The sequence below is a fragment of the Dipodomys merriami genome, unplaced genomic scaffold (genome assembly GCF_024711535.1).
Source record: "Dipodomys merriami isolate MVZ:Mamm:240054 unplaced genomic scaffold, mDipMer1.0.p SCAF_13, whole genome shotgun sequence".
NCBI lineage: Eukaryota > Metazoa > Chordata > Mammalia > Rodentia > Heteromyidae > Dipodomys > Dipodomys merriami.
The window spans coordinates 10,845,819-10,868,544 of NW_027202604.1; the positions used below are offsets into that span (position 1 = coordinate 10,845,819).

The 22,726-nt window shown below is 37.4% G+C and overlaps 1 long non-coding RNA gene across 5 annotated transcripts in view; it reads left to right on the forward strand.

Moving 5' to 3' along the window:
* Positions 1–22,726, forward strand: part of LOC138824530 (uncharacterized) — a 265,875-nt gene that overhangs the window by 45,818 nt on the left and 197,331 nt on the right. For all 5 annotated transcript variants that reach the window (XR_011371113.1, XR_011371115.1, XR_011371114.1 and 2 more), the window contains exon 4: positions 22,295–22,438. This is a non-coding gene — a long non-coding RNA (uncharacterized lncRNA). The remainder of the gene's footprint in view (positions 1–22,294; positions 22,439–22,726) is intronic.

The following is a 22,726-nucleotide window of genomic DNA, read 5'->3' on the forward strand; positions in this document are numbered from 1 at the left end:
GGAAATCTCTTCTTTTATTTAATTCAGATAAATGGACTTTAGACATTTTTAAAAAGAGATTATGCTCATGATACTGAAGTTTCTTCTTCACTGTGTGAAATAAACTCTGTTCCTGAATAATGCTCAATGACATTACATTCTTAAAATTTCAAACTCACATCACCAAGGAAATGACTTAATAAGTCATTCCTTTTCTCCCAGGAAAAAACTTCACTTAGTCTTGTCTGGATGAATCAAGAGAATCAGTTGCAATGTTTAGGGGGAAAAGTCAAGAATCATTCATTCCTAGCATACAAATGCTTTATGTTCAGCTTGTGCAGTTACCTATATTATAATCTAGTTACTTCCCTTCTAGACTTAGTGTGTAATAAGTGATTCATGTGAGCACAGCAATGAAACACAGCCTGTTTGTCATAAAAGAAAAAAAAACAGACAAAATTGAAACAAAAGCAAACTCAAGCACTTGAAAATATTAGTGTTTCTGAGGTGAGTTGCTCACCAGGTCATTTTCCCCAGCTGTACTGCAGCTGAGGTTGGCCACCATCCACTGTCTCCTTTTATGAGCATCAGATTGCTTTATCGTTGCAACGCTCGGCAAAATACTTCTCTTTTACAAGTAATCTAGATCCGTCAAGCTGTCGAGTTCTACTACATCAGTCACTACTTTGTAGTTTACTTGGTGACAGTGACTGCCAATAAAATAATGCTATAAAATATTCCAGTGTGAGGAGGCTAATTCAGCTTAGGTTAATAAAAAGGTTGTGATTCATCTTGCCATGTAGCAAGCCTTTTATGGCTGGCATCTTTTAAGTCAATGTGTAAAATCATATTCAGAGTGGCTGGAATTTATGCCATATGTGCAGGTTTATTTAATTTATGTATTTGCTTTCTTTCAGACCTACATTTTAAATAAAGTATATAGGTTTCTCCCTGGGATGATGGATGATATCCAGGGGTGAATTTTGAGCAGGCTCATGAACTCAGGTAATAAAATGAGGTAAAGAAGCAAAGATGACAGCCTTGGGGCTTGCTTTATTATGGCTTCTCTCTGAATCCATGCAAAGCAGAAGTGGTACCCAAGCTCTTGTGGAGAGTAGTTAAACAGGCTTTCTGAGAACCATGCTCATGAGTATTTTAATGACCTCTGTTCAAGCCAAGAGCAATAAATGTCTCAGAAAGAGGCTGTTAATTGGAAAGACCAGTGATTTCAGAGGGATTAATATGACTGACAAACCGGCTTGCTTTCTCTCCCTTTTAATTTAGCCTTCTGCTTTAATTGCAAACAGCTATGCTGATTGCCATATTAGAACGCAGGAACAGGAATGACAAAGGGAATATAACTGGAGCACTGATGACCAGGCTTAAGATGCTGAGCTAGAAGACCTTGGCTCAGCTGTATCACTATTTTCCTTCCTGTAAATTCCACGTTCTAAGTGTCTTTTAAAATATCTTGTAATGTTGTTATAAAGCACCTTTATGGAATGGGTGAAAGAGTACTCTGTAACACAGTAAAATAAAAATAGAATGAGTAGATGCAAAGTCAATAGACTAGCAGGTAAATAAATGGAATAGAAAAATTATTAAATGGCACACTACAACACTGTGTTCACTTTAGGCCACACATATGTTTGCATGGCTTTTGTTGTTCTAAATAATTAATGGAGTACCTGAAGGCTCTATTTTTTTAAACATCCTATGGTTCCTCTTTTGGGAATTTCCTATAGCTCCTAAACAATTGAGGCACAATCCGTCATCACTGGTAATCTAGTGAAGTGGTACAGGTGATGCCAGGCTATGGAGCTGGAGGACTGAGCAGATCTGTTGCTACTGTGGCTTTTATAGCCAGGGCATGAGGTGCTGTTAAAATTGCCTTTTGCACACTCCGGTGAATCAACAAGGATGCACAGTGCAGTGCCATACAGACATTTGAAGGGACTTGCTATGATGCCATACTTGGAATGCTAAAGAGATCTTGTAGCTGTGCATTAACAGATAATGTCTCTGTGTGAATGTACACTATGAAGAATAGAACTTTGTCCAAATGGACTTTCACTAACATCCTTCATTCCCCGCCCCCCAGAAGCTCAGTGACAAGCCTACAGCCAGATCATCTGTCTCATCTAACATTGACCTTCCCTTTAGATACATGGGGCTATTTTATGGCAAAGGCCATTGAAAAAACTGTACTAGTACTAATTCTCTGGATGGAATTATATTATTTTCCTTGCACAAAACTCAGTCTTTATGCAAATGCGCCATTTTCTCTCCATCAGTTCCTCTGGCTATCAAAGAGATGGGGAGAATCAGTCTTTGCCAGATGCAAAAATCCTGCTGCCCCTTCCCCCATAAATGTGGTTATCTACTTTGTATTTACCTCACCAGATACTGCTACCGATTTTTTTTTTTTGATGAATCAGAGGGTGTCTACTCAGAAACCTTTCTCTCTAAAATATGTGAACTGTTTTCAGTAAAAGAAAAATCTAAGTAATGCCTCATTGAGTCCTTTGCTATCCAAGTTATTTTTATATGTTCTTTTTCTTTCCTGCTTTCACTATTTCCCAATTCACTCCCATAAGTCGTCCAGCTCTGCTTTAAGATTTGGTTCCCAAACAATGGTTCTCTTTTGGATTGAGGGTTTTTTTTTTATGATGTATCTGGATTTCCAATGCTACAACTTGATATTTTAACATCCTTAAAATGTTATACTGAGTTACAATGGCTCATGCCTGTTAGCTACTCAGGTTTGAGGTTCAAAACCTGTGTGCATAATAAAGTCAATGAGACACCATCTTCAAAATAGCAAGAAGCAGGGATTTCAGATGTGGCTTACATAGTAAAGGTTCCAACAGAGCAAGCAAGCTGAACAAGCCTGCGCCTTGAGTTCAAACAATTTAGATGGATGAATGAGTGTACATGTATGAAAGTTAAGAACAGTGCATTGATTATTTCCTGGATTAGAAACGTGCAGTCTGTACAAGAGGGTTTCTTCATCAATTTTTCTTCTATCCCCTTCTGGAGTGTGTATTCCAGACATTGCCCCATCCAGATCACATTGCCTAGTACGAAGTATTTAAATTAGAGTTGATTTTACCCACAGACTCTGATATTCATTTTTCCCCATAAATGTTTCTTAATTCTCTTCATTCCATTCTTGTTTCTACTGCCATAGTTTAGGTCTTTATGAACTTTTACCCAGATTACTGAATGCTATACTAACTGTTTGTTTTTTTTTCCAGCAGACTAACTCTTTTCAAATCTACCCTTTACAGTGAATACTTGAGTTAGAGCTCTGCTCTGATTGAGTGTCTCTATCTCCTTTCAGCGGGACCTACAAACTCAGGCAAAGCAACCAAGTTTCCCAATGTGACTCTCTTCCATTTCTCATACTGCTTTCTAATATCTCCTCTTACTTTTAATGATTTCTCCCTAATACTATGCCCTACTATGTTATCTACTTCTTTAGTGAATTTCCCCATGGAATTGTAACCTTTCCTTTAATTAACTTATTACTCATTGCTTCATTGTTACTTTTCAGGAGTCTCATAATATTCTGGGGCTATGTTTGTTATCGCCACATTCTATCATGCATGGCATCACTATTTTTCTTTCCCCTCTTCCAGAAATCAGTGAGTGATTTGAATGCACAGATTATCTTTCTACAATTCTCTTCAGGGACCACCACATAGAAAAAGCTCAATAACTGATTGCTGAGGGGAAAAGGAAGTCAAACAAATTATAATAAGGAAGTTTATAATGCCTGCCTCAAAGTTTCATTACAAACTTTGGCAGAAGTAACGCATGTTGAAGGCACTGAGATGCCTTTATCACGTAGTATGCATTTAATATATGTGTCTACTTCAACTATGTCATACAGGTCACATATTACTTAACATCTGGGACGCAGGGTTATGTTAAAGGATAGTACTTCTATGACTGCCATTCTTGACTACTGGTCTAAGTTTTGCAAAACTTTCAAAAACCATTACCCATGATGACACTGAAGAATGAGCATCTTACCAAAAGACAGAAAACCCCGAAGTGACAGCCAATAGTCCCAGTTTTTCACTTGTTACTGATTTTTCCATCACCTGAATGTTCTACAGCTCAAGTGATGACATCCACTGTTAGCACAGAAGGTCCATCACTTTTCAGATCTACTATGTAGCTTTGAGAGATAATCTATGGAGTTCAAGGAAAGTGAAGTCCAGAGGAGCTCAAACTAGCTTTATTAAAGCATAATTGAGAAGCCATACAGATATAGACATAGACACCACTGGTATACAATGTGATGGAATGGTATACTGTACTTATACACTGTAAGATTATAACCACAGTTTAACACATCCTTTACCACGCTTTTACCTCTGTGTGTGTGTGTGTGTGTGTGTGTGCGTGCGTGCGTGCGTGCAGGCGTGTTTGATTATTTGGTGAGGTCACTTAAGATCTGCTTTCAGCAAGTTTCAAGTTAAAAATATTCACAGCATTTCTCCTCTTGCAATTGTTTTCCTTCCAAGTAGAAATTAATGTTACTTTTCTGACTCAGAGTGTGAAATGGACATTTATTAGCTGGGTAACTTTGACAAGACTTTGACACTCCTTGAGCTTTGGTTTTGTCATCTATATAAATGGAATCATTATGCTTTTCCTGTCTACTCTACAGAGTTATTGTAAAAGTGCATGGTTTGGTGTATGTGTCATGCTGGGGACTGAACCCAGGACCTATCACTGAGTTACATTCCCAGTCCTGAATGCTTTTTTTTTAGAGCACAAAATACACTAAAGATGGATGAAACACCTAGTAAGTTTCTCCTTTCAGAATAATTCCTCCATCTCAGAATATTTCCATGGCTTTTACCATGTGGATTAAGCCACAGACATCTTCTCATGGATTCTGCAGATGGACATTTAGAACATGATAAGAAATCTTACATAATCACAAAGACATTGCCTCAGTGGGTAAATTTTGGCCTCTGAAAATGTCTTCGTGTAGTAAAATGTTGTCTTTTTTTCCAAATATCTCACAGTACTTTCAAATAGATTATGTCTAACACATACAAACATCTCCTGTCTCTGTCATTCTTATAATGTCACCTCTTTAAAGACATAGTTGTTTAAACCACAGGCTACCGTCAATCAGAACAAGTAGAGAATATTTTTACCTTCCTGAAAATGACAGCCACAGGTAGCTAGTAACCAGCTAACACTGGAGCCTATTCTTTTAGCAAGAATTATGTTCCAGATAGTATGAAAGCTTATACCATTCTATGACTTTGCTTTCTGAAAAAGTTTGGACATTTCTTTAGTTCATGATTGAAGATTCAGGATTCAGTGAGGATAACAATCAAGAGGAAGGGCAAAGAATAGCCGAGACCCCTGGCAGCAAGATGGCTTCAATTTACCTGCGTTTGTGAGCCAGTGAACCTAATGCCAATGAATGTTCCAGGTCAAATCTCACAGGTGAATACCATCACATCTGCAGGGATGATATTAGCATGAGTGATCACAGATTGGAAGGCCTCATGAACCTCACAAGCACTTCTGAAATCCTTCCATTTAAATGATGTCCTGACTTTCTGCTATTTCTACAAACTGTTATTTCTACACTATAGCATCTACCTTATCCACCCCACCCCCAGACCCAGAAAACAAAGGAGAGGAAAAGCAAGTGTTCTGAATTAGCAACTGCACTGGAATTTCTCCATCTTTCTCTTTTTAGTTGAGACAGTTGCCATAGAGCCTAAAGGAAGACTCTGAAGGCTTGCTAGAACTCAGATGATTGGGCTAGTTGGATACACCCTTAGAGTTTCTGGTTTGGAAAGTTTGAAATATGGCCCCAGCTTCTGCATTTCTAACAAGTTTTCAGATAGTATTGGTCTTAGGACCTACTTTTCTTATTTTTGCTCTACATCAGAGCTGTCCAAAGAACTTTCTATGATAATGGAAATGGTTCATATCTGAGCTGTCTAATAAGATTCTGACTGGTTGTATAAAGCTATTAATACTAGAAGTTAAAAGTGTTATTTAGATCTCATGTAATATTAGTAAATTAATCTTTCATGCTGTATACGTTTATGTAAGCAGCGACTGCTGTATTGGACAATGTGGTTCAGATCACATGGTTTATCCAAGTCCAGTGACTATTGTTGTAGCTTTACTTTTTTGTTCCTCAAAATTTCCTTCTTGAAATACTAAAATTCATGTTTATACTTAAGGGATATTTCCTTTTAGATGGACTAGAATAATGGCATACTCATCAACTCACTCAGACTTTCCTCTGATTAATCCACAATATTTTAGAGCTGATATAAAAATAGAATTCATTCATTGTTCAACCAAAAGTTTATTTGAGTCCATTATAAGCCAAATTCTTGCCTATGTGTGTAGGTTATAATTCATGTATGGATATAAGCCCTTCCCTTTCATCTTTTAAGAACACACACATATTTCTGTCTTTTTCTTGCATATTCATTATACAGTTTTATAATTTTTTGTATGGGTTCTTCTTACTTGTTAAATTTGTTTTAAGGTATCTTATTGCTTTGTTTAATTTGCACTTATGAGTAGGCCATTTTAAGATTCTATTTTCTATATGGATGGTTATTGGTATCATATAAGAAGGTATTGATTAGTGATTATTTACTAAGTTATAGGTGTCTTCTGAATTTATATCCTTTTAAGACTGGAAAACAAATCCAATCTTCAATAAGCTCATGATTCCTCTTTTTCAATACTAGACTACCGAGACTCTACTTTTATACAACTTGAAGCTCTTAGTTGTAATCTTTAAATTTTCAGCTGAGAGAAATATGAAAACCATAAAAATACTACTCAAATCTTCCAGGTGAAAGACTAATTTTTAAATAAAAACAAAATGAAAACATACCAAAAATTTCAGAACGTTGTCAACAAACAAACATAAAGAAGATAGAAGAAGAGAAGTAACAGTGAACCACAGGAAGCTAGGAAGGAAATGTAACTGGTCCCCTATTTCCTTGCTAACAGCAAGTGCCACTGGAAGGGATGCCATGAAAAGTATTGTGATTTGAGCTACTGACAAGGAAATCCTAAGAGAGAAGATGGGCTAAGGAGGAGAGCTGAAAATAAAGGCATGTTTACAAAGTTGGAGCAGTGATTATAACATGTCCTTGTCTTTCTCTTCCTCAGAATCATCCTTCCAAGAATGGCATAACACATTAGAGACTGCAGCTTTTTTGTTTTGTTTTGTTTTTTTCCGGTTGTGAGGCCTGAACTCTGGGCCTGGGCTCTGTCCCTCAGCTCTTCAGCTCAAGGCTAGTGCTCTGCCACTTGAGCCACAGTGCCACAGCTTTTTCTGCTTATGTGGTGCTGAGGAATCAAACCCAGGGCCTCATGCATGCAAGGCAAGCACTCTACCATTCTTCCCAGCCCGAGACTGCAACTTTTTAGTTTCTTCAGACAAAATTACAGACACCCTATTGATGACACTCAGACTCCATTCTCTAGGCTGACATAACCTTATCTGATCAGTGTTTAGTGCAAGTGCAGAAGAAAAACAGGACTATTGAGAGATGGCTTCAAGAAGGCAAAATCTAATTCTTTTTGATAATTTTTTTTGGTACTGAAGCTTGAACTTAGGACTTCATACTTGCTTGGCCCGTTTGGCTAGCACTCCATCACTTAGCCATGCCTTCTGACCAGCTGCTTGATGGTTATTTTGTTGAAATCCTGTAGACTTTTCTGCCCAGGCTGCCTTCTATCTGTGATCCTCCAGATCTCAACTTGCTGAGCAGCTAGAATTACAGGTATGAGCTACCAGTGCCCATCTCTTTATGAAAATTATTTTTTAAAATTCAGTTTTAGCTGGCAATAATATTGTATTTTGTATATATAATAATGGAAAAATATGTACTATGTATTGGGAAATAATTGAATCAAGATAATGAACACAAAATACCACCTACAATAAATTTTGAAGTCAGAGAAAATTAAAATATGCATCTTTTAATTGGTTGAAATTCATCATAATAATGTTCTTAGTTAACTAAACGTTTTGTGTGTGTATGAGCTGGTCAGTAGGTCCAGTGGCTTGACCTCAGGGTCTGGACGCTTCCAGGGGCTCTTTCTTTTTCTTACTCAAGGCTAATGCTCTACCACTGAGTCACAGCAGCACTTCCAGCTTTTTGCTGGTTAATTGGAGATTAGTGTCTGGTGTATTTTCTCCTGGTAGAGCTGGCTTTGTACTGCAGTCCTTAGATCTCAGCTTCCTGAGTAGCTAGGCTAAAAAGGACCTGGCTCTGATGGAATATTTGATGAATCTAGAAAGAAGGAAAAAAAAATACCATGTCCTTTTTAAAAGAGAATTAAGCTTCATTCAGGAAAAACTTTGGAAATATTAGAAACAGAAAAACACTAAATAACTGTTAATGTAAACATGTAGACAGAGGAAGGAATTTATTAGGAAGGAATTTATTAGTCCTCTGTGTTAGACTGCCAAGAATATATTTGGTTTACAGAGACCACTGCTGGCACATGAAACAGTAGGAAATCACTACTGAGAGTCATATTTATTGAGCAAAGTAAGAAGTTAAATGGTTACAAAAACTTGAATAAATGATTACTAGATTCTTAGGGGTTCATTAACTTGAACATGCCTTTTGAATACATACATTTAGGCATACTTTCCAAGATGAGAGATTTTTCACATCTATTTTATTATCTGTTTTAATAAGTTTAGTAAAATTTGTTTATGATATTCTAATGGCATGTGTTTCTACACATGCCATTCTTCGTAACTCATTCCAGATAGCATTTCCTTAGCAGCTAGACATTTTCAAATAGCTTTGATAGATAAGGGAGATTTAAGGATGTTTCTTAATACTGATTTCCTTTAAGTTTGTTTTGCCAAGATGATCTTTCTACCCTACAGGATAATTTCCAAACCCTGTGACTCAAAGAGCCATTTCTTTGAGAACATATAACCTCTTCTAAAACAATCTACATTTCTGAATTTGCAGTATTTACTTGAACATAGAGGTCCCTCCCCTTGTTGACTCGATGAAGTTCTACTCAGTGTTAAAATCCCAGCTGAAACAACTCCTCTGTGCAGCTTTCGGTAGATTAAGTGAATTCTTTTTTTAATTGTGAAAATACTGTACAGAGGGGTAACAATTACATGGGCAAGGTAATGAGTACATTTCTTATCAAGCATTGTTGCCTCCTCCTTTGTTTCCCCTTCCCATCCCTTCCCATGGCCCACCCCCAACCACCCCGGCCAAAGTTGCATAGTTTGTTTTTTGACATAACGACTTGTACATCTCATTGTTGCAATGGGTCCACCTGTATCCCTATTTAAATGATTTGTTTTTTCCCTTCCCCTCCACAAATTATACCAACATCAAATACAATGAAAACAGGGGTTATACCATGTGGGAGGGAAATACAAAGCAACAAAGAAATAATCTTATATATATATGTTAGAAACAATTGCAAGACAGAAAAAAAAAACATTTGAATACTTATCTTGGGGTTCATTCCACCTAACATCAACTTATCTGACTTTTCTGCTTGTCTCAGACATATATTAATTATTGCAAATAAGGAAAACCATGGGACCTATGTTTCTTTGGGCCTGGCTTACTTCACTTAATATAATTTTTTCCAAGTCTTTCCATTTCCTAACAAATGGGGCAATGTCATTCTTTCTGAGGGAGGCATAGAATTCCATTGTGTATATATACCACATTTTCTTGATCCATTCATCTACTGAGGGGCATCTGGGCTGGTTCCATATCTTAGCTATGGAAAATAATGCTGCAATAAACATAGTTGTGCTGGTAGCTTTAATATGGTCTTGTTTGTAATCATTTGGGTAAATGCCCAAAAGTGGGATTGCTGGGTCATAGGGGAGCTCTATGTGGAGTCTTTTGAGGAACCTCCATACTACTTTCCAAAGTGGTTGAACAAGTTTACACTCCCACCAACAATGCAGTAGGGTTCCCTTCTGTCCACAACCCCTCCAGCATCTGTTGTTGTTAGAGTTCTTGATTATAGCCATTCTAACTGGAGTGAGGTGGAATCTCAATGTTGTTTTGATTTGCATTTCTTTTATGGCTAGAGAGGTTGAGCATTTCTTCATGTGCCATCCTTCTTTCCTCTTCAGAGAAGTTTCTCTTTAAGTCTTTAGCCCACTTATTTATTGGGCAGTTGTTTCTTTGAGGATTTGTTGTTGGGGGATTTAATTTTTTGAGTTCCAAGTATATTTTAGATATGAGACTCTTGTCCGTTGTATGGTTAGTGAAGATCTCCCAATCCGTGGGCTTTCTATTGATCCTACTAGCTATGTCCTGTGCCATGCAGAAGCTCTGCAATTTCATGCAATCCCATTAATTGTAGCTTTCTTTCCTTCAACTTAAATGAGTATAAAAGAGGATGTTGGTATGCAAATTTCCTAGAAAATATAATGTGAAATCCCAGATTTTAGAAGTGATTTGAAACCAGGACAATGATAACCATGAACACTCAAGAGCAAATGTATAGAGAAAGAGAAGAATTCAGTCAACTTACAGAAATAGAAGGTGGAAATTGTCTGAGTAGGTCAGTGGTCAAGAGAGAAGAGTCTAGGCGAAGGATAACTTCTTCAGATTTTGATGACTCTTCAGAATGCATCTTTGGCCTTCTGAGTTGTCAGGCTTCTTGTTCTTGATTTCATGAAATACGCTTTGGTGTTAATGCATTCTTTTGGTGGCATTCCACCATGTACTAACATCTACTTGACAAAGATCTTGAATCCCTCCAAGCTAGCTGGGCAGACTTTTGTTTTGAAAGCACATAGTCTCCTATCATCTACGCCATCTAGCAGTGGTTCATCTCTGCAATTTTAAACAATATGCGTTTTTTCCATTTCTACCTTGTGTTATAATTATTTAATTATCTTTTTCCTTTTAATCTATGATATCTTCAAATCAAGGACCTCAGCTCATCCATTCTTATATTGTCAGCATTCCACATAATACCTGACCTTTAGTAAATCATTAATCAATATGTGTTGAATGTATAAATGCATGTACTTTTCATTCTATAACACATTTTACTTTTGAGGAATAATAATCATAGAGGCTATAATTAATCATAATGAAGTCTAGTAATTTGGATGATAGAAAGCTTTTGGAGAGTTTTGCTCTCTCTTCCTTGAACTTTTTCCCCAGGATTGAAATGCCCGTATAGTTGCTTGGTGGTATTCCTATTTACTTTGTAGCCCCATGAGTGGATTTTAGATGTTCATTATTATCGCCTTCTATCCCAGCACTCCTGTATACAGCCTGCTTCCTCAAAGCATATTTGCAGTAAAGAGCCCTGATCAACAAGGCAAGGTGATAGATTTGCCTGGAAGTTTCCTTCTTTCTCCATTTCAAAAAATATAATTGATGGATAGAGGTTGAGAGTTTTTATAGTGGATATAAATTTCTGTGAGCTTTTATCTCTTATATGGGTATTAGCTGAGACATTTCTTGAGTCCTGTAGCATTAGGTAGTCCATAGGTCAACAACAAATAAAGATTTGGATATTTCCTTTCTATTTCTCTTCCTTCTTTGCTACTCTTCCTGCTGTTTTTATTCTTTACTATTAATTGTAGTTTGATGTGTATACAGTTGTACCTATTTTAAGTGTGCAGTTCAATGAATATGGTTATGTTATAGAGTTAATGCCTTCTTTCTGTGGCATTCCACCATGTACTGTCATCTACTTGACAAAGATCTTGTATCCCTCCTTTTGTTTTGAAAGCACATAATCTCCTATCATCTACGCCATCTAGCAGAGGTTCATCTCTGCAATTTTAAACAATATGTGCTTTTTCCATTTCTACTTGGTGTCACAGACTGAATATAGTTGTGTAGCTAGTCTTAGATAAGACCTCCCTGTGTTCCTTTCTTAACCCCAAGAGGGTCAAACATACTTATTTTTAACAACAGTGCATACTTTGCCTGATTTCATACTTTATATGCGTGGAATTGCAAAGGACATAACTATGACCTACTTTGCCTGATTTCATACTTTATATGCATGGAATTGCACAGAATATAACTATGACCTGGTTATGTTTTAAGGTCAATCCATGGCATTGGGTGCATTGTGGTTTCTTTGCTCTCGTTGGTATATAGTTATCCCTGGATGAATATACCATAATTCATTTATCCATTCTCTGAGGATGAAGGTGCTATGTATAACATTGGTGTGAACATTTTTACTGTATCTTTTTGATGCCTGATTTTCTTTCACTTCCTCTGAAGGTCTGCAAGAGACCTAAACATGTTGAATCACCATAATAACAGATCTAAAGAAGACATGTGGTGATTAGGATTTTAGCATCTGCTGAGAGAAATGCATGGCTGTAGGAATACTTATGTCTCCCTATCTGTCTCAGTCAGGAAAAATGTTCTCTGACCCTAGACACTAATAGGCCACTGGAGGATTCTGTTATTCCAACACTGCCCTTGCAGATGATGTACAAACTGATAAGAAACAAAGGAAGTGCTTCTTGCAAGGCCAAATTATCTGTGGTTGAAAAATCAGGCAGAACATGACATCTTTGAAAGAATGGGGCTTTAAATAAAAGAGAATGATGTGTGATTCAGGACTTTCAGCCTGTCTGCTTCGGGAGATGAAGTTGAACTCTACTACCCCTTCCTGTCTGTGTGTACTACTCTCTACCTAAAACTACAAAAACTAGGCAAAACTTATGCAAAACAATAAGGAACAACTCTGTGTGTGTGTGTGTGTGTGTGTGTGTGTGTGTGTACTGCTACTAAGACCTGAACTCAGTTCCTCACACTTTCTTCCACTCACAGTTGGTACTCAACCACTTTAACTACATCTCCAGTTCTGGCTTTGTTTTCTGGTTAATAATAAATAAGATTCTCTAGGGGTTATCTGCTCTGGCTTGCTGCGAATCTCAATTCTAATATCTTAGCCTCCTGAATAGCATGAGCTACTGGTACCTGGCAAGCATCAATATGTTGGTAGTATTGTATCACCATTTATTTATCAAGTATTGACTGACTACTCAGCCTTTGATAGAATAGGCATTCTTCTCTTTCAGACTTTTACAATTAGCTTATGGGAAGAAGATGACTTTTTAAAAAGCAAAAACACACAAATATTATTCACAATGAAATGTGATGCAGGTTAGTGATATAGAGAGGGGTGAGTTCTTCTGGGAAGGGTAAACAAAGGAGGAGGCAACAATGCTTGATAAGAAATGCACTCATTATCTTGCCCATGTAATTGTAACCCCTCTGTACAGTATTTTCACAATAAAAAAAACTCCATAGGCATCATTTTTAGATGCTGGCTATAGAATCTTTCTCAGAAATTGGAGTGATGCCCTCATGGTTTCTATGTTTCCAGGACTTTGGTTCTCTACTCTCTTAACTTTGGAAACCTTTTTTTTGGGGGGGGGTGTCCGGTTGTGGGGCCTGGGCGCTGTCCCTCAGCTCTTCAGCTCAAGGCTAGTGCTCTACCACTTGAGCCACAGAGCCACTTCTGTTTTTTTTTTCTTTTTGCTTATGTGGGCTGAGGTATCGAACCCAGGGCCTCTTGCATGCAAGGCAAGCGCTCAACCACTGAGCCACCTTCCCAGCCCCATGGAAACCTTTTTTTTTTTTTAGCACTACTGTTACCTACTACAAAACTACTCAATAGAAAGGATATGAACCATTTACTCAAATATATCACATTGAATACAACAAAAATAAATAAAGTTTATTTTACCAATATGTTGGTATTTATGATATGTCCTCAACATTTCAATATGGAATAACTACAAAAATTACCAATGAGATAATGCACTTTTTTACTTAGAAAAACATTTTAAGCCAGGTGCCGGTGACTCATATTTATCATCCTAGCTGCTCATAAGGCTGAGATCTGAGGATTGTGGTTGAAAGCCAGTGGGAGCAGGAAGGCTTGTGAGATTCTTATCTTCAATGCTGGAAATGGAGCTGTAGCTTAAAGAGGTAAAGCAATAGCTCTGAGCACAAAAGCTCAGGGGTTCCAGGACAGCACCTAGGCTTTGCGTTCAAGCCCCTGGGCACCCTACCCCAACAAAATGTTTAAAATATTGGGTTTATTTTATATGCATAGAGCTTTCAGTTCAGACTAGCTTCACATCAAAGGCTCAGTAACCACATGTGGATCATAGCTGCTATCTTGGAATAACATATATAAATTATAGGTAGTTTATGTAGTCATAAAAATGATCAAGTAAGTTAAAACTACGAAATACATACGTAAATAACTGTAAGTAGCTCCCTTTATATTCCACCTTATTACTTACCTATTGGGTTATCATTTGTGATGGTTAGGTGTTGGTATGTGTTTCAGCTATAAGCAGGAAAGAGACAAAGGAACAAAGAGAAAATGTAATCAGATGTCCCTTCTTTCAAATTCTTTTGTTTGCTGCTGTTTTCTGCTTCTTGAATTTTTTAGAATGCATGATTCAAATACTAAATAAATGAAGGGAAGAAGGTTGTTTTATAGAAATTAAAGCAAGTATTTAATCTAGTTTAATTCGAGCAGTATTTTCTTGTTATATTGGGCTTCATATTCACATGGGAACTTATTTGAGGTGTAAAGTTTTAAGTACTGATCCAGAAAGCAAATTAATATAACAGGTTTGGGAAGGAAATTTTAACAACTACCTGGAGTATTTCTGAAGGAGTTTATGTGGGCCACAATTTAGTAGCATCAGGTTAAAGACAGAGCCTGAGAGTGGTCAGTAAAATGTGCTTGGTCAGCAAATATTCTTCTTGGAGAAAGAGCATTAGTTCCAGTGTCTGGCAGAATTAACAGACATGAACTGGCTCTTTTCCTCTTTATTTTGGAAACTTACTGAAAAACAGGTGCACTTTGGCCCCAGCAAATCAGTCTAAAAATCTAAGGAAATATTCTACTTCAAGAGACCAACAAGAGCCAGGTACTTTAGATGTTCACCAACCAACACTGGACCCACTCAGCTAGGGGTTTCATTGGTGTGCATGGTACTGGCTTATTTCCATCAAGTATGCTCTATTAGAGGCACCGAGAAATCAAAAGGAAGCTTCCTAAACTGGGCTTCACTGGCACTGTGTCTTGAAGAACAGAGAAGATTTCACCAGGCAGGAAAAAAAAATCAGTAACAAATCAACCATTCTTCTAGGAAGAGTGTCAGGGGCAAGGAAGTGGGGGCAGATTAACAGAGTAAGAGTAAAGTGTTAACTTACCACAGGATAGTGATTGCTTCTATCTGGAGCCCATTTTGGGGATAAGGATATTATATAAGTAAAAAAAAAAATTGTCCCAGTTTGCATTAGACTGTCCTGCTTTGTGCTTCTTGTCTTGGTGGAATTATTATTAGAACTCTCTTATCATCCACAAGGAACCCAGTTTAGACAAATTATATGGCTATTCTACTGGGACCAAAGGATTTTCTTTCCAGTAAATGCTGAAGAGGGCCGAGGGAGCAAGAAGATCTAAATTATACTTACACTCCATATAAATATGTCCTATTTCACCAAACATAGCTCAACTCTTCTGCACATTACCCTTAATGTTTGGATAATAATAATAATAATAATAATATCCCGATCATCTTCCCAAACAATTTGGGACCAGAGTTTGAAATTTAGCATTTCCTAGATGTTAAGTAGGTTTTTAAAAAAAATTACGTGGAAAGGTAATTACACATCTTCCTTCTCAGAGTATGTAGCACCCTGTAATCACCAAAGTACTACTTCTGCAGTGAGCGTATGAATATTCACACAAAATGGAATAAATGAAGATTTTGTAGGCTCATAATAGTTCTAGTTTTGTCCTTAATAAGTTTGCCAGAAACCATTGTTAATGTGCTGTTTGGTTATCAGAGCTGCTGATAAGGAATTGTAGGACTACATTTTACTCACAGAGTAATAAATATATTAAATTCCATGTAGAGTACTTGGCAGAATTGTCAAAGAATGCATCTTAGAGTGATCACTGTGCTTATTTTCTAGAGAACCTAGTAACACATTTGTATAAATTGGTCTTCATCTGCTACACAGAGTCGAATATCACTCTCTGTCGCTTCTCAGGATCAGGTTTTTCTGCCAGCTTTATCATCCATCAACCAGGACAGCACTGGTCTTTAGTTGGCTCCAGGAATCCAGACTCCCTAATGCGATAAAGTGAAAATAAATAGGGTCCTATGCAAATTCTATTAAATCCAATCAAGAAAAATAAACTGCAGACATCTGTTCTTCTCTGTCAGTGTCACTGGAATGCTTCCTCTTGGTATTAAAAACAAAACCAAGAACAAAACAAAAAAGTAGAAACAACAACAAGAAAGGATTGCTTATTTTTCTTGAGTGCTGGCCAGACTAACATTTGAACATTTGATCCACTAAATAGCTATTTGAACAAGAGCAGTGGAAAAGTAAATTGTAAGGTGAAGGACAAGGACACAGTCAATGTATTAGTTGACTTTTGGTTTTGTTTGTCTGTTCGGTGAGCTTACTTTTCTTTCAGATAGCAGTGAAATAGAGTTTTGAATCTCATCAGAAAAGAGGTTTCCACCTTGTCTCTAAACTTTGGATTGAAAAGAATGCCATTTGGAATGTCAAGAAAGAAGGAAAAAAAAGACCCAAACTAACTGAGGCTGCCTGAGTGAAATAAATATTCCACCCATTATTTATAGTGTTTTTTTCAAGTAAGAGAATAAAAATGCCTCCATCATTCAGCTCAGTATGGTTTTTGTGATTTCTCCAGCAAATGAGTGAGTGAAATGAGACCAGGAAAATTATGGTTCAAAGTCAGCCCAGGTAGAAAAGTCATTCTCCAATGAAGAATGAAATATCTAACCAGATAAATATCAGGAAATCAGAGTTTGAAACAGACTTGGAAGAACTTTAGAGAATCATCCAATTACCTGGGCCAGAATGAAGTTAGACATGATGGCTCAGCTAGCCTGGTAACTTTAAGACTTTCTAGCCCAAATTGGTCACTTCTGAGAAACTCCACTCTTGGAATACTACGAGCCAATTTATAGTAATTGGTCTCGTTATATTCTCTACTATACTTCACTCTGAATTAGGGCCAATCTGACCATTTGTATCACATAGAATGGACCAGATATGTGGATTAATCTCAACAAAAAAACCCAGCTTATAACATTTCAAGTTTTCAAACTAGTGTGTAAGAAGCTAGACTCAATCACCAGTGCACATTCCAGTGACCACGGCCAATATCCTGATTATTCCAGCCATATGGATGGCTTACAAATATTCCAATGATTCTGGATTCATAGGCTATCTAATTCTTAGCACCTAGAAGCAGACACTCATCAGTTGGACACTCTTTCACCTTCTTCTTCCTGGCTAAAATTTCATCTCTTGACCTCAGGGATCCTTTGCAACCCAATTCTGTTTCCTAAAGGGGACATAGTTGAATTAAAGTAAGTAGGAGAGTTATCAACTTCTTTTATTTATAAAGCCCAAGACTCAGCTGGAGTGGCTGACGAATATGCATTCATTTATTCATTAAGATATGAATGGGCACACATTAATAAGCATATAAAATGTGTGTGTGTATGTGTGTGTGTGTATACCAGGGCTAAACTCAGGATACTCCTATTTGATTTTATGCCTCACACTTGGTGCTTTACCACTTGAGTCATGCCTACATTCCGACATTTTGTTGGTTAGCTGGACATAAGATGTCTTAGACTTTTCTACATGGATTAGCTTCGAACCATAATCATCCTGGTCTCCATTTCTTAGGTAGCTAGGATTATAAGTATAAGCACTAGAGTCCAGGTTAAAAATACTTTAAGAGGGGCTGGGAAGGTGGCTCAGTGGTAGAGCGCTTGCCTTGCATGCATGAGGTCCTGGGTTCGATTCCTCAGTACCACATAAACAAAAAGAAAAAAGCCGGAAGTGGCGCTGTGGCTCAAGTGGGAGAGTGCTAACCTTGAGCTGAAGAGCTGAGGAACAGCGCCCAGGCCCAGAGTTCAGGCCCCACGACCAGACCCCCACCAAAAAAAAATTTTAAGAGTAGAATATTGACTACCTTAAAAGTTATGTCTGAGAATAGTGGGGTTATTAGTTATGTTTATAATAAATTATTAAAAAATAGAAAGTAAGCCAGGTGCCAGTGACTCATGCCTATCAACCTAGCTACTCAGGAGGCTGAGAGTTGAAGATTGCAGTTCAAAGACAGTGCCAGACAGGCAAAAGTCCATAAGATTTATCTCAGATTAACCACCAGAAAACTGGAAATGGATTTGTGGCTCAAAGTAGCAGAGTGCTAGCCTTGAGTGAAAAAGCTCAGTAACAGTGCCCAGGACCAAAGTTCAAGAACCATGATTGATAAAACTAAATACATAAGTGAATAAATGAAGTTATTTTAATGAGAGTTGTTAAGAATTTTTCAGGTGGCTTATGTCATGCTAGGATTAACAATTAGTATGGGTAAATTAAGAAAATTACAAGGCAAAGAAAGTCACCAGTCATACTTGAATTTTGTTTTACCTAAATTATTAAATTGCTTGTCCCAGTTCACAGATTTGCTTCTTGCAGGTAAATATGCTCTTTGTCAAGATTAATTATGTGTCAAATGGGAATTGTAAAAGTCCACTTAGCAAAAATCTCCATTGACTGTTTCCCTGATACCTGGGTAGAATAACCCAATTATCTCTCAGTCCTATTGAGATAACGTTCCAGTACATGGCTGAAAAGCAGGTCCATAGGTTGCACATTGGGGGATTTGGCACTATATCGAGGCATTTTTTAAAATTTCTAACAGCCATGTTATATGGCGAGTACTGTTGGCATTCTTCAATGGACAAGATACAACAAAGTTAACTGGACCCCAGATGTGAGTAGTATCAAAGTATAAACTTTATTGTGGATAATAAAACAAAACATGTAAAATTTCCATGGCTGGATTTGTAAATCCATACAATGGCTCTACAGTGACTTTCATCTAATACCCAGCCTGAGTACCTCAGTCATCTCAGCCCAGAAAAGAGACATAATAGGAAACATAACTACAAATGTAGTAAAGAATCTGCAAATCTCTTCTTAGTGATCCACATTACATCGCCTGAGCAGGAAATGCTAATGTGCTCATTATAAAAAGGAAGGAAGCCTTGATCAAAAAACTAATAACATTGAGGAAGTTCAACATAATTGGCAGATTTGGCTTTTCAAGGTGCATGATCAGATGCTCCAATCTCCAGAGTCAGTGAGATCATGGAATCATTTTCATCAGTTTGTGACTAGGAAAGTACTCTTTAGAAAATCTGGTCTAATGGCCAACATCATAGAAAAATCACCATTTTGTTTATATTCAAAATTAGTCGATAATGTTGAGAGTACAACCTGTAACAGAACCAATTTTAATCAAATTCTATTACTTAATTGACTTTGAAATCATTATACTTAACCAATCAGTGTAAATTTTTAATGTACAAACTAGGGATGATGATTAAGTTTCTCAATCTGTTGGTCTGGAGAAGGGATTGAAAATACATTCCTAATATATTCCTAGGTATTGCCAGTGATAATGGGGGTGGTGTGACCACAGTTTGAAACCCACTAAGTTAAGAGACATGGGCTCAATGTGCCCTTAGAACCTTAGTTGGAAAACTACCCATTTCTTGCTGATTTTATTTCGTTAATAACGGCTTATCAACTTCATTATTTATATTGCTGTATTTCTTTCCTGCATCTTTGATGAAAGTCCAGGTAAATTCCTGTAAAGTTTTATTCATTTGTATATGTAAGGTTGCTTTGAATCGTGGGGTTGACATTGTGATTTGTTTTGGCATGCTTTTATACTTTGGACCGTTTCTCTTCTTGTGTTGTTCCTTGCCAATATGGAGCATCTACAGTCATGTTGCCAGGCCACCTGCATCGTGGTCACATTGATAGAAGTTGGCTGTTGAGTGTCTTTGTTTTGGTTCTTCAGTTGGCTTCCAATATGCCATACTCAGAAGCCAAAAGCAATATGTACAGAAGGCCCAGTCACACTCCAGTGCTGAATATGTCTTTAACCACACTTACCACCTGTTTTTCAGAGGAGATGAAACAAATTTCTCTTCTCTGTTTGCTCTCATAATTCCTGAACATAGAAATCATAGAGCCTGCCAGAATGTCTTCTCTGAGTAACCTCTTTGAAGAGGGTGTCCAACTTATAGTGTTCTTCTCATCATCAGGAGAATTAATCTCATTCCTTGTTTACCTGATTGTAATGAGAGTCATAGTTCTAAAAGGGAAGACTGAAATTGACCTAAATGAACAGAGGCCAATAAATGTATCTGAATGGAAAAGCAGATTTATTGAACCATGTATTTCATTATGCTTGTGGGTAGGTTAGCTAGCCATGGTATTATATGACCCTGCCAGGATGGATTGCATATTTGGAGATTTCATGGAAGGAAACAATTCACAGTAGAGTGTAAATCTTGTCTCACCATTTTCTGGTCCTATGGATGTGACTGAAAGACCTCTTTGAGTCTTAATCCTACAATCTATAAAATGATATAATGCCAGGTGCTGATACTTCACACCTGTAATTCTAGCAACTCAGGAGGCTGAGATCTGAGGATCATGGTTTAAAGCCAGCCTAGGCAGGAAAGTCCTTGTGAGACTTTTTTCTCCAATTAGTCACTCATAATGGGAAATGGAACTCAGGTTTTTGATAGCTCTGGAATGCTGGAAGCTTATAGTGGTAGAACACTAGACTTGAGAAAAATAGCTCAGGATCAGGCCTCAGGCCTTGATTTCAAGCCCCACAACAGAAAGAAAGAAAGAGAGAGAGAGAGAGAGAGAGAGAGAGAGAGAGAGAGAGAGAGAGAGAGAGAGAGAGAGAGAGAGAAAGACAGAAAGAAAGAAAAGAAAGAGAAAAAAAGAAAGAAAGAAGGAAGGAAGGAAGGGAAGAAAGAAAGGAAGGAAGGAAGGAAGGAAGGAAGGAAGGAAGGAAGGAAGGAAGGAAGGGAAGAAAGGAAGGAAGGAAGGAAGGAAGGGAAGAAAGGAAGGAAGGAAGGAAGGAAGGAGGGAAGGAAGGAAGGAAGGAAGGAAGGAAGGAAGAAAGGGAGGGAGGGAGGGAAGCAACCCTGAAAAAATACTATTACTGTAGCACAGGGTTGTTGTGAAGATTGAGTTAGATACTAAATGTCTAGCAAACTTGGTTACTGAATGACAGACTTTGTGCCATTTATTGTATGTATTTTACATCCCAGTGCAAACAAGATACAAAAACATGTTGAGGACACAGTCAGTGATAAATAATATCTATCTTTCAACTTCACTTTCTGGCTAATGGTATTTGTTTTAATAATAGTTCTTAAAGAACTACCGGTTCTTTATTCAAGAAGACATGGGACAGTAAAAGACCAAGATCACTGGAAGATCTCAGCACTTCAAAAATACTTTATACTCAGCCAAGTCTAGTGCTAAACTTGGATCTTTTCATGGTGGGTTGGCCTTTGATGAGGAGCTTTATAGCAGTCCCTGTGAAAGGTGCCACTTGGATACCAATTATGTTGTCATTGCTGTTATTACTTTGGAAGAAAGAGTCAATTTGCCTTTTCCTGCCCTAAGAGGAAGTGCAAGTCAGGTCAAGAGGGGTCAGTACTTTGTTTTATTTTGTTGCAAAATGTGTAATGAGCCTGCTTGTGATGCAAAACAATGAACATTTCTACTTTCAGCATCTCATTGTTCCAGAGGGCTGGTGCTTTGTTTAGGGTCACATCATTTGACATACAAGGTCATTTTTTAAGCTTGCCTTATCTGTTTTGGAGAAAGCTAGGGAAAGCCAAACTAGTTTAAGGTTTTTTTGGTCTATTTATTGGTAACAAAATAGTAAATAGATGGAAAAATGTCACCACAGAAACAAAAGAGTTAAAGTGAACTCTAGCTTGTTGAGTTATGGTTGTTAAAATAAATCTGTAGCTAAAATAATTAACTCTTGCTTATGTTAGCATACTCACCTAAGTCAAAGGATAGCTTTGCATTCACTATCTAACATTTTTGAAAGACCATATCTGGCAGCTTTAGAAAGGTCATTTAAAGATATGATAACCTGAAATTTGAAGAATGCACTTTAGAATAAGGCAAAGACAAAGGTTTGGAAGTCAGTGCAAATGATGTTTCAAATCTAGAATCTAGCATTGAGTTTTGCATGTCATTTCGAGAGAGCAGGTTCCTGTATTTGAACTTAAGAGTTCACCAAGACAGATAAGGTGTTATGTGAGATTGGCGGTTAACATTGCTTTTCTTGATCTCCTGTTTTTCTCATCATAAAGGGACTGGGAGAGTCTCACTGTGTGGCTTGAATCTAGGACTTCATACAACTTGAAGTATGGTGAACACCTCTGGATCGCTTAGAGGCAGTTTGTGATGGCAAGAGTCCTGTTTCTTCTGCTGGACCAAGATATGTCTCCTTGGAGGTGAATTGGCTCTCTTAGAGAAGGCTATAATCTTTTTCCACATGCAACTGGATCAGTGGAATAATCTGTATCAAATTTAACATGCTTACCTTCACAAGTAAAGATCCTTTCATATTTAAAATATTCCACTTGGGAAAAATGTTTGGTTTGAATTAAAGTCCAGATTAGAAGTTTCATGTCATTGTTTTCCCAATAGTTTTTGACCATCATTGCACATTCTTATCTGGTTGCATAATATCAAATTGACTCTGCCTTAGCTGGTGTCAGACTTTATCCAGAGTTTCTGTT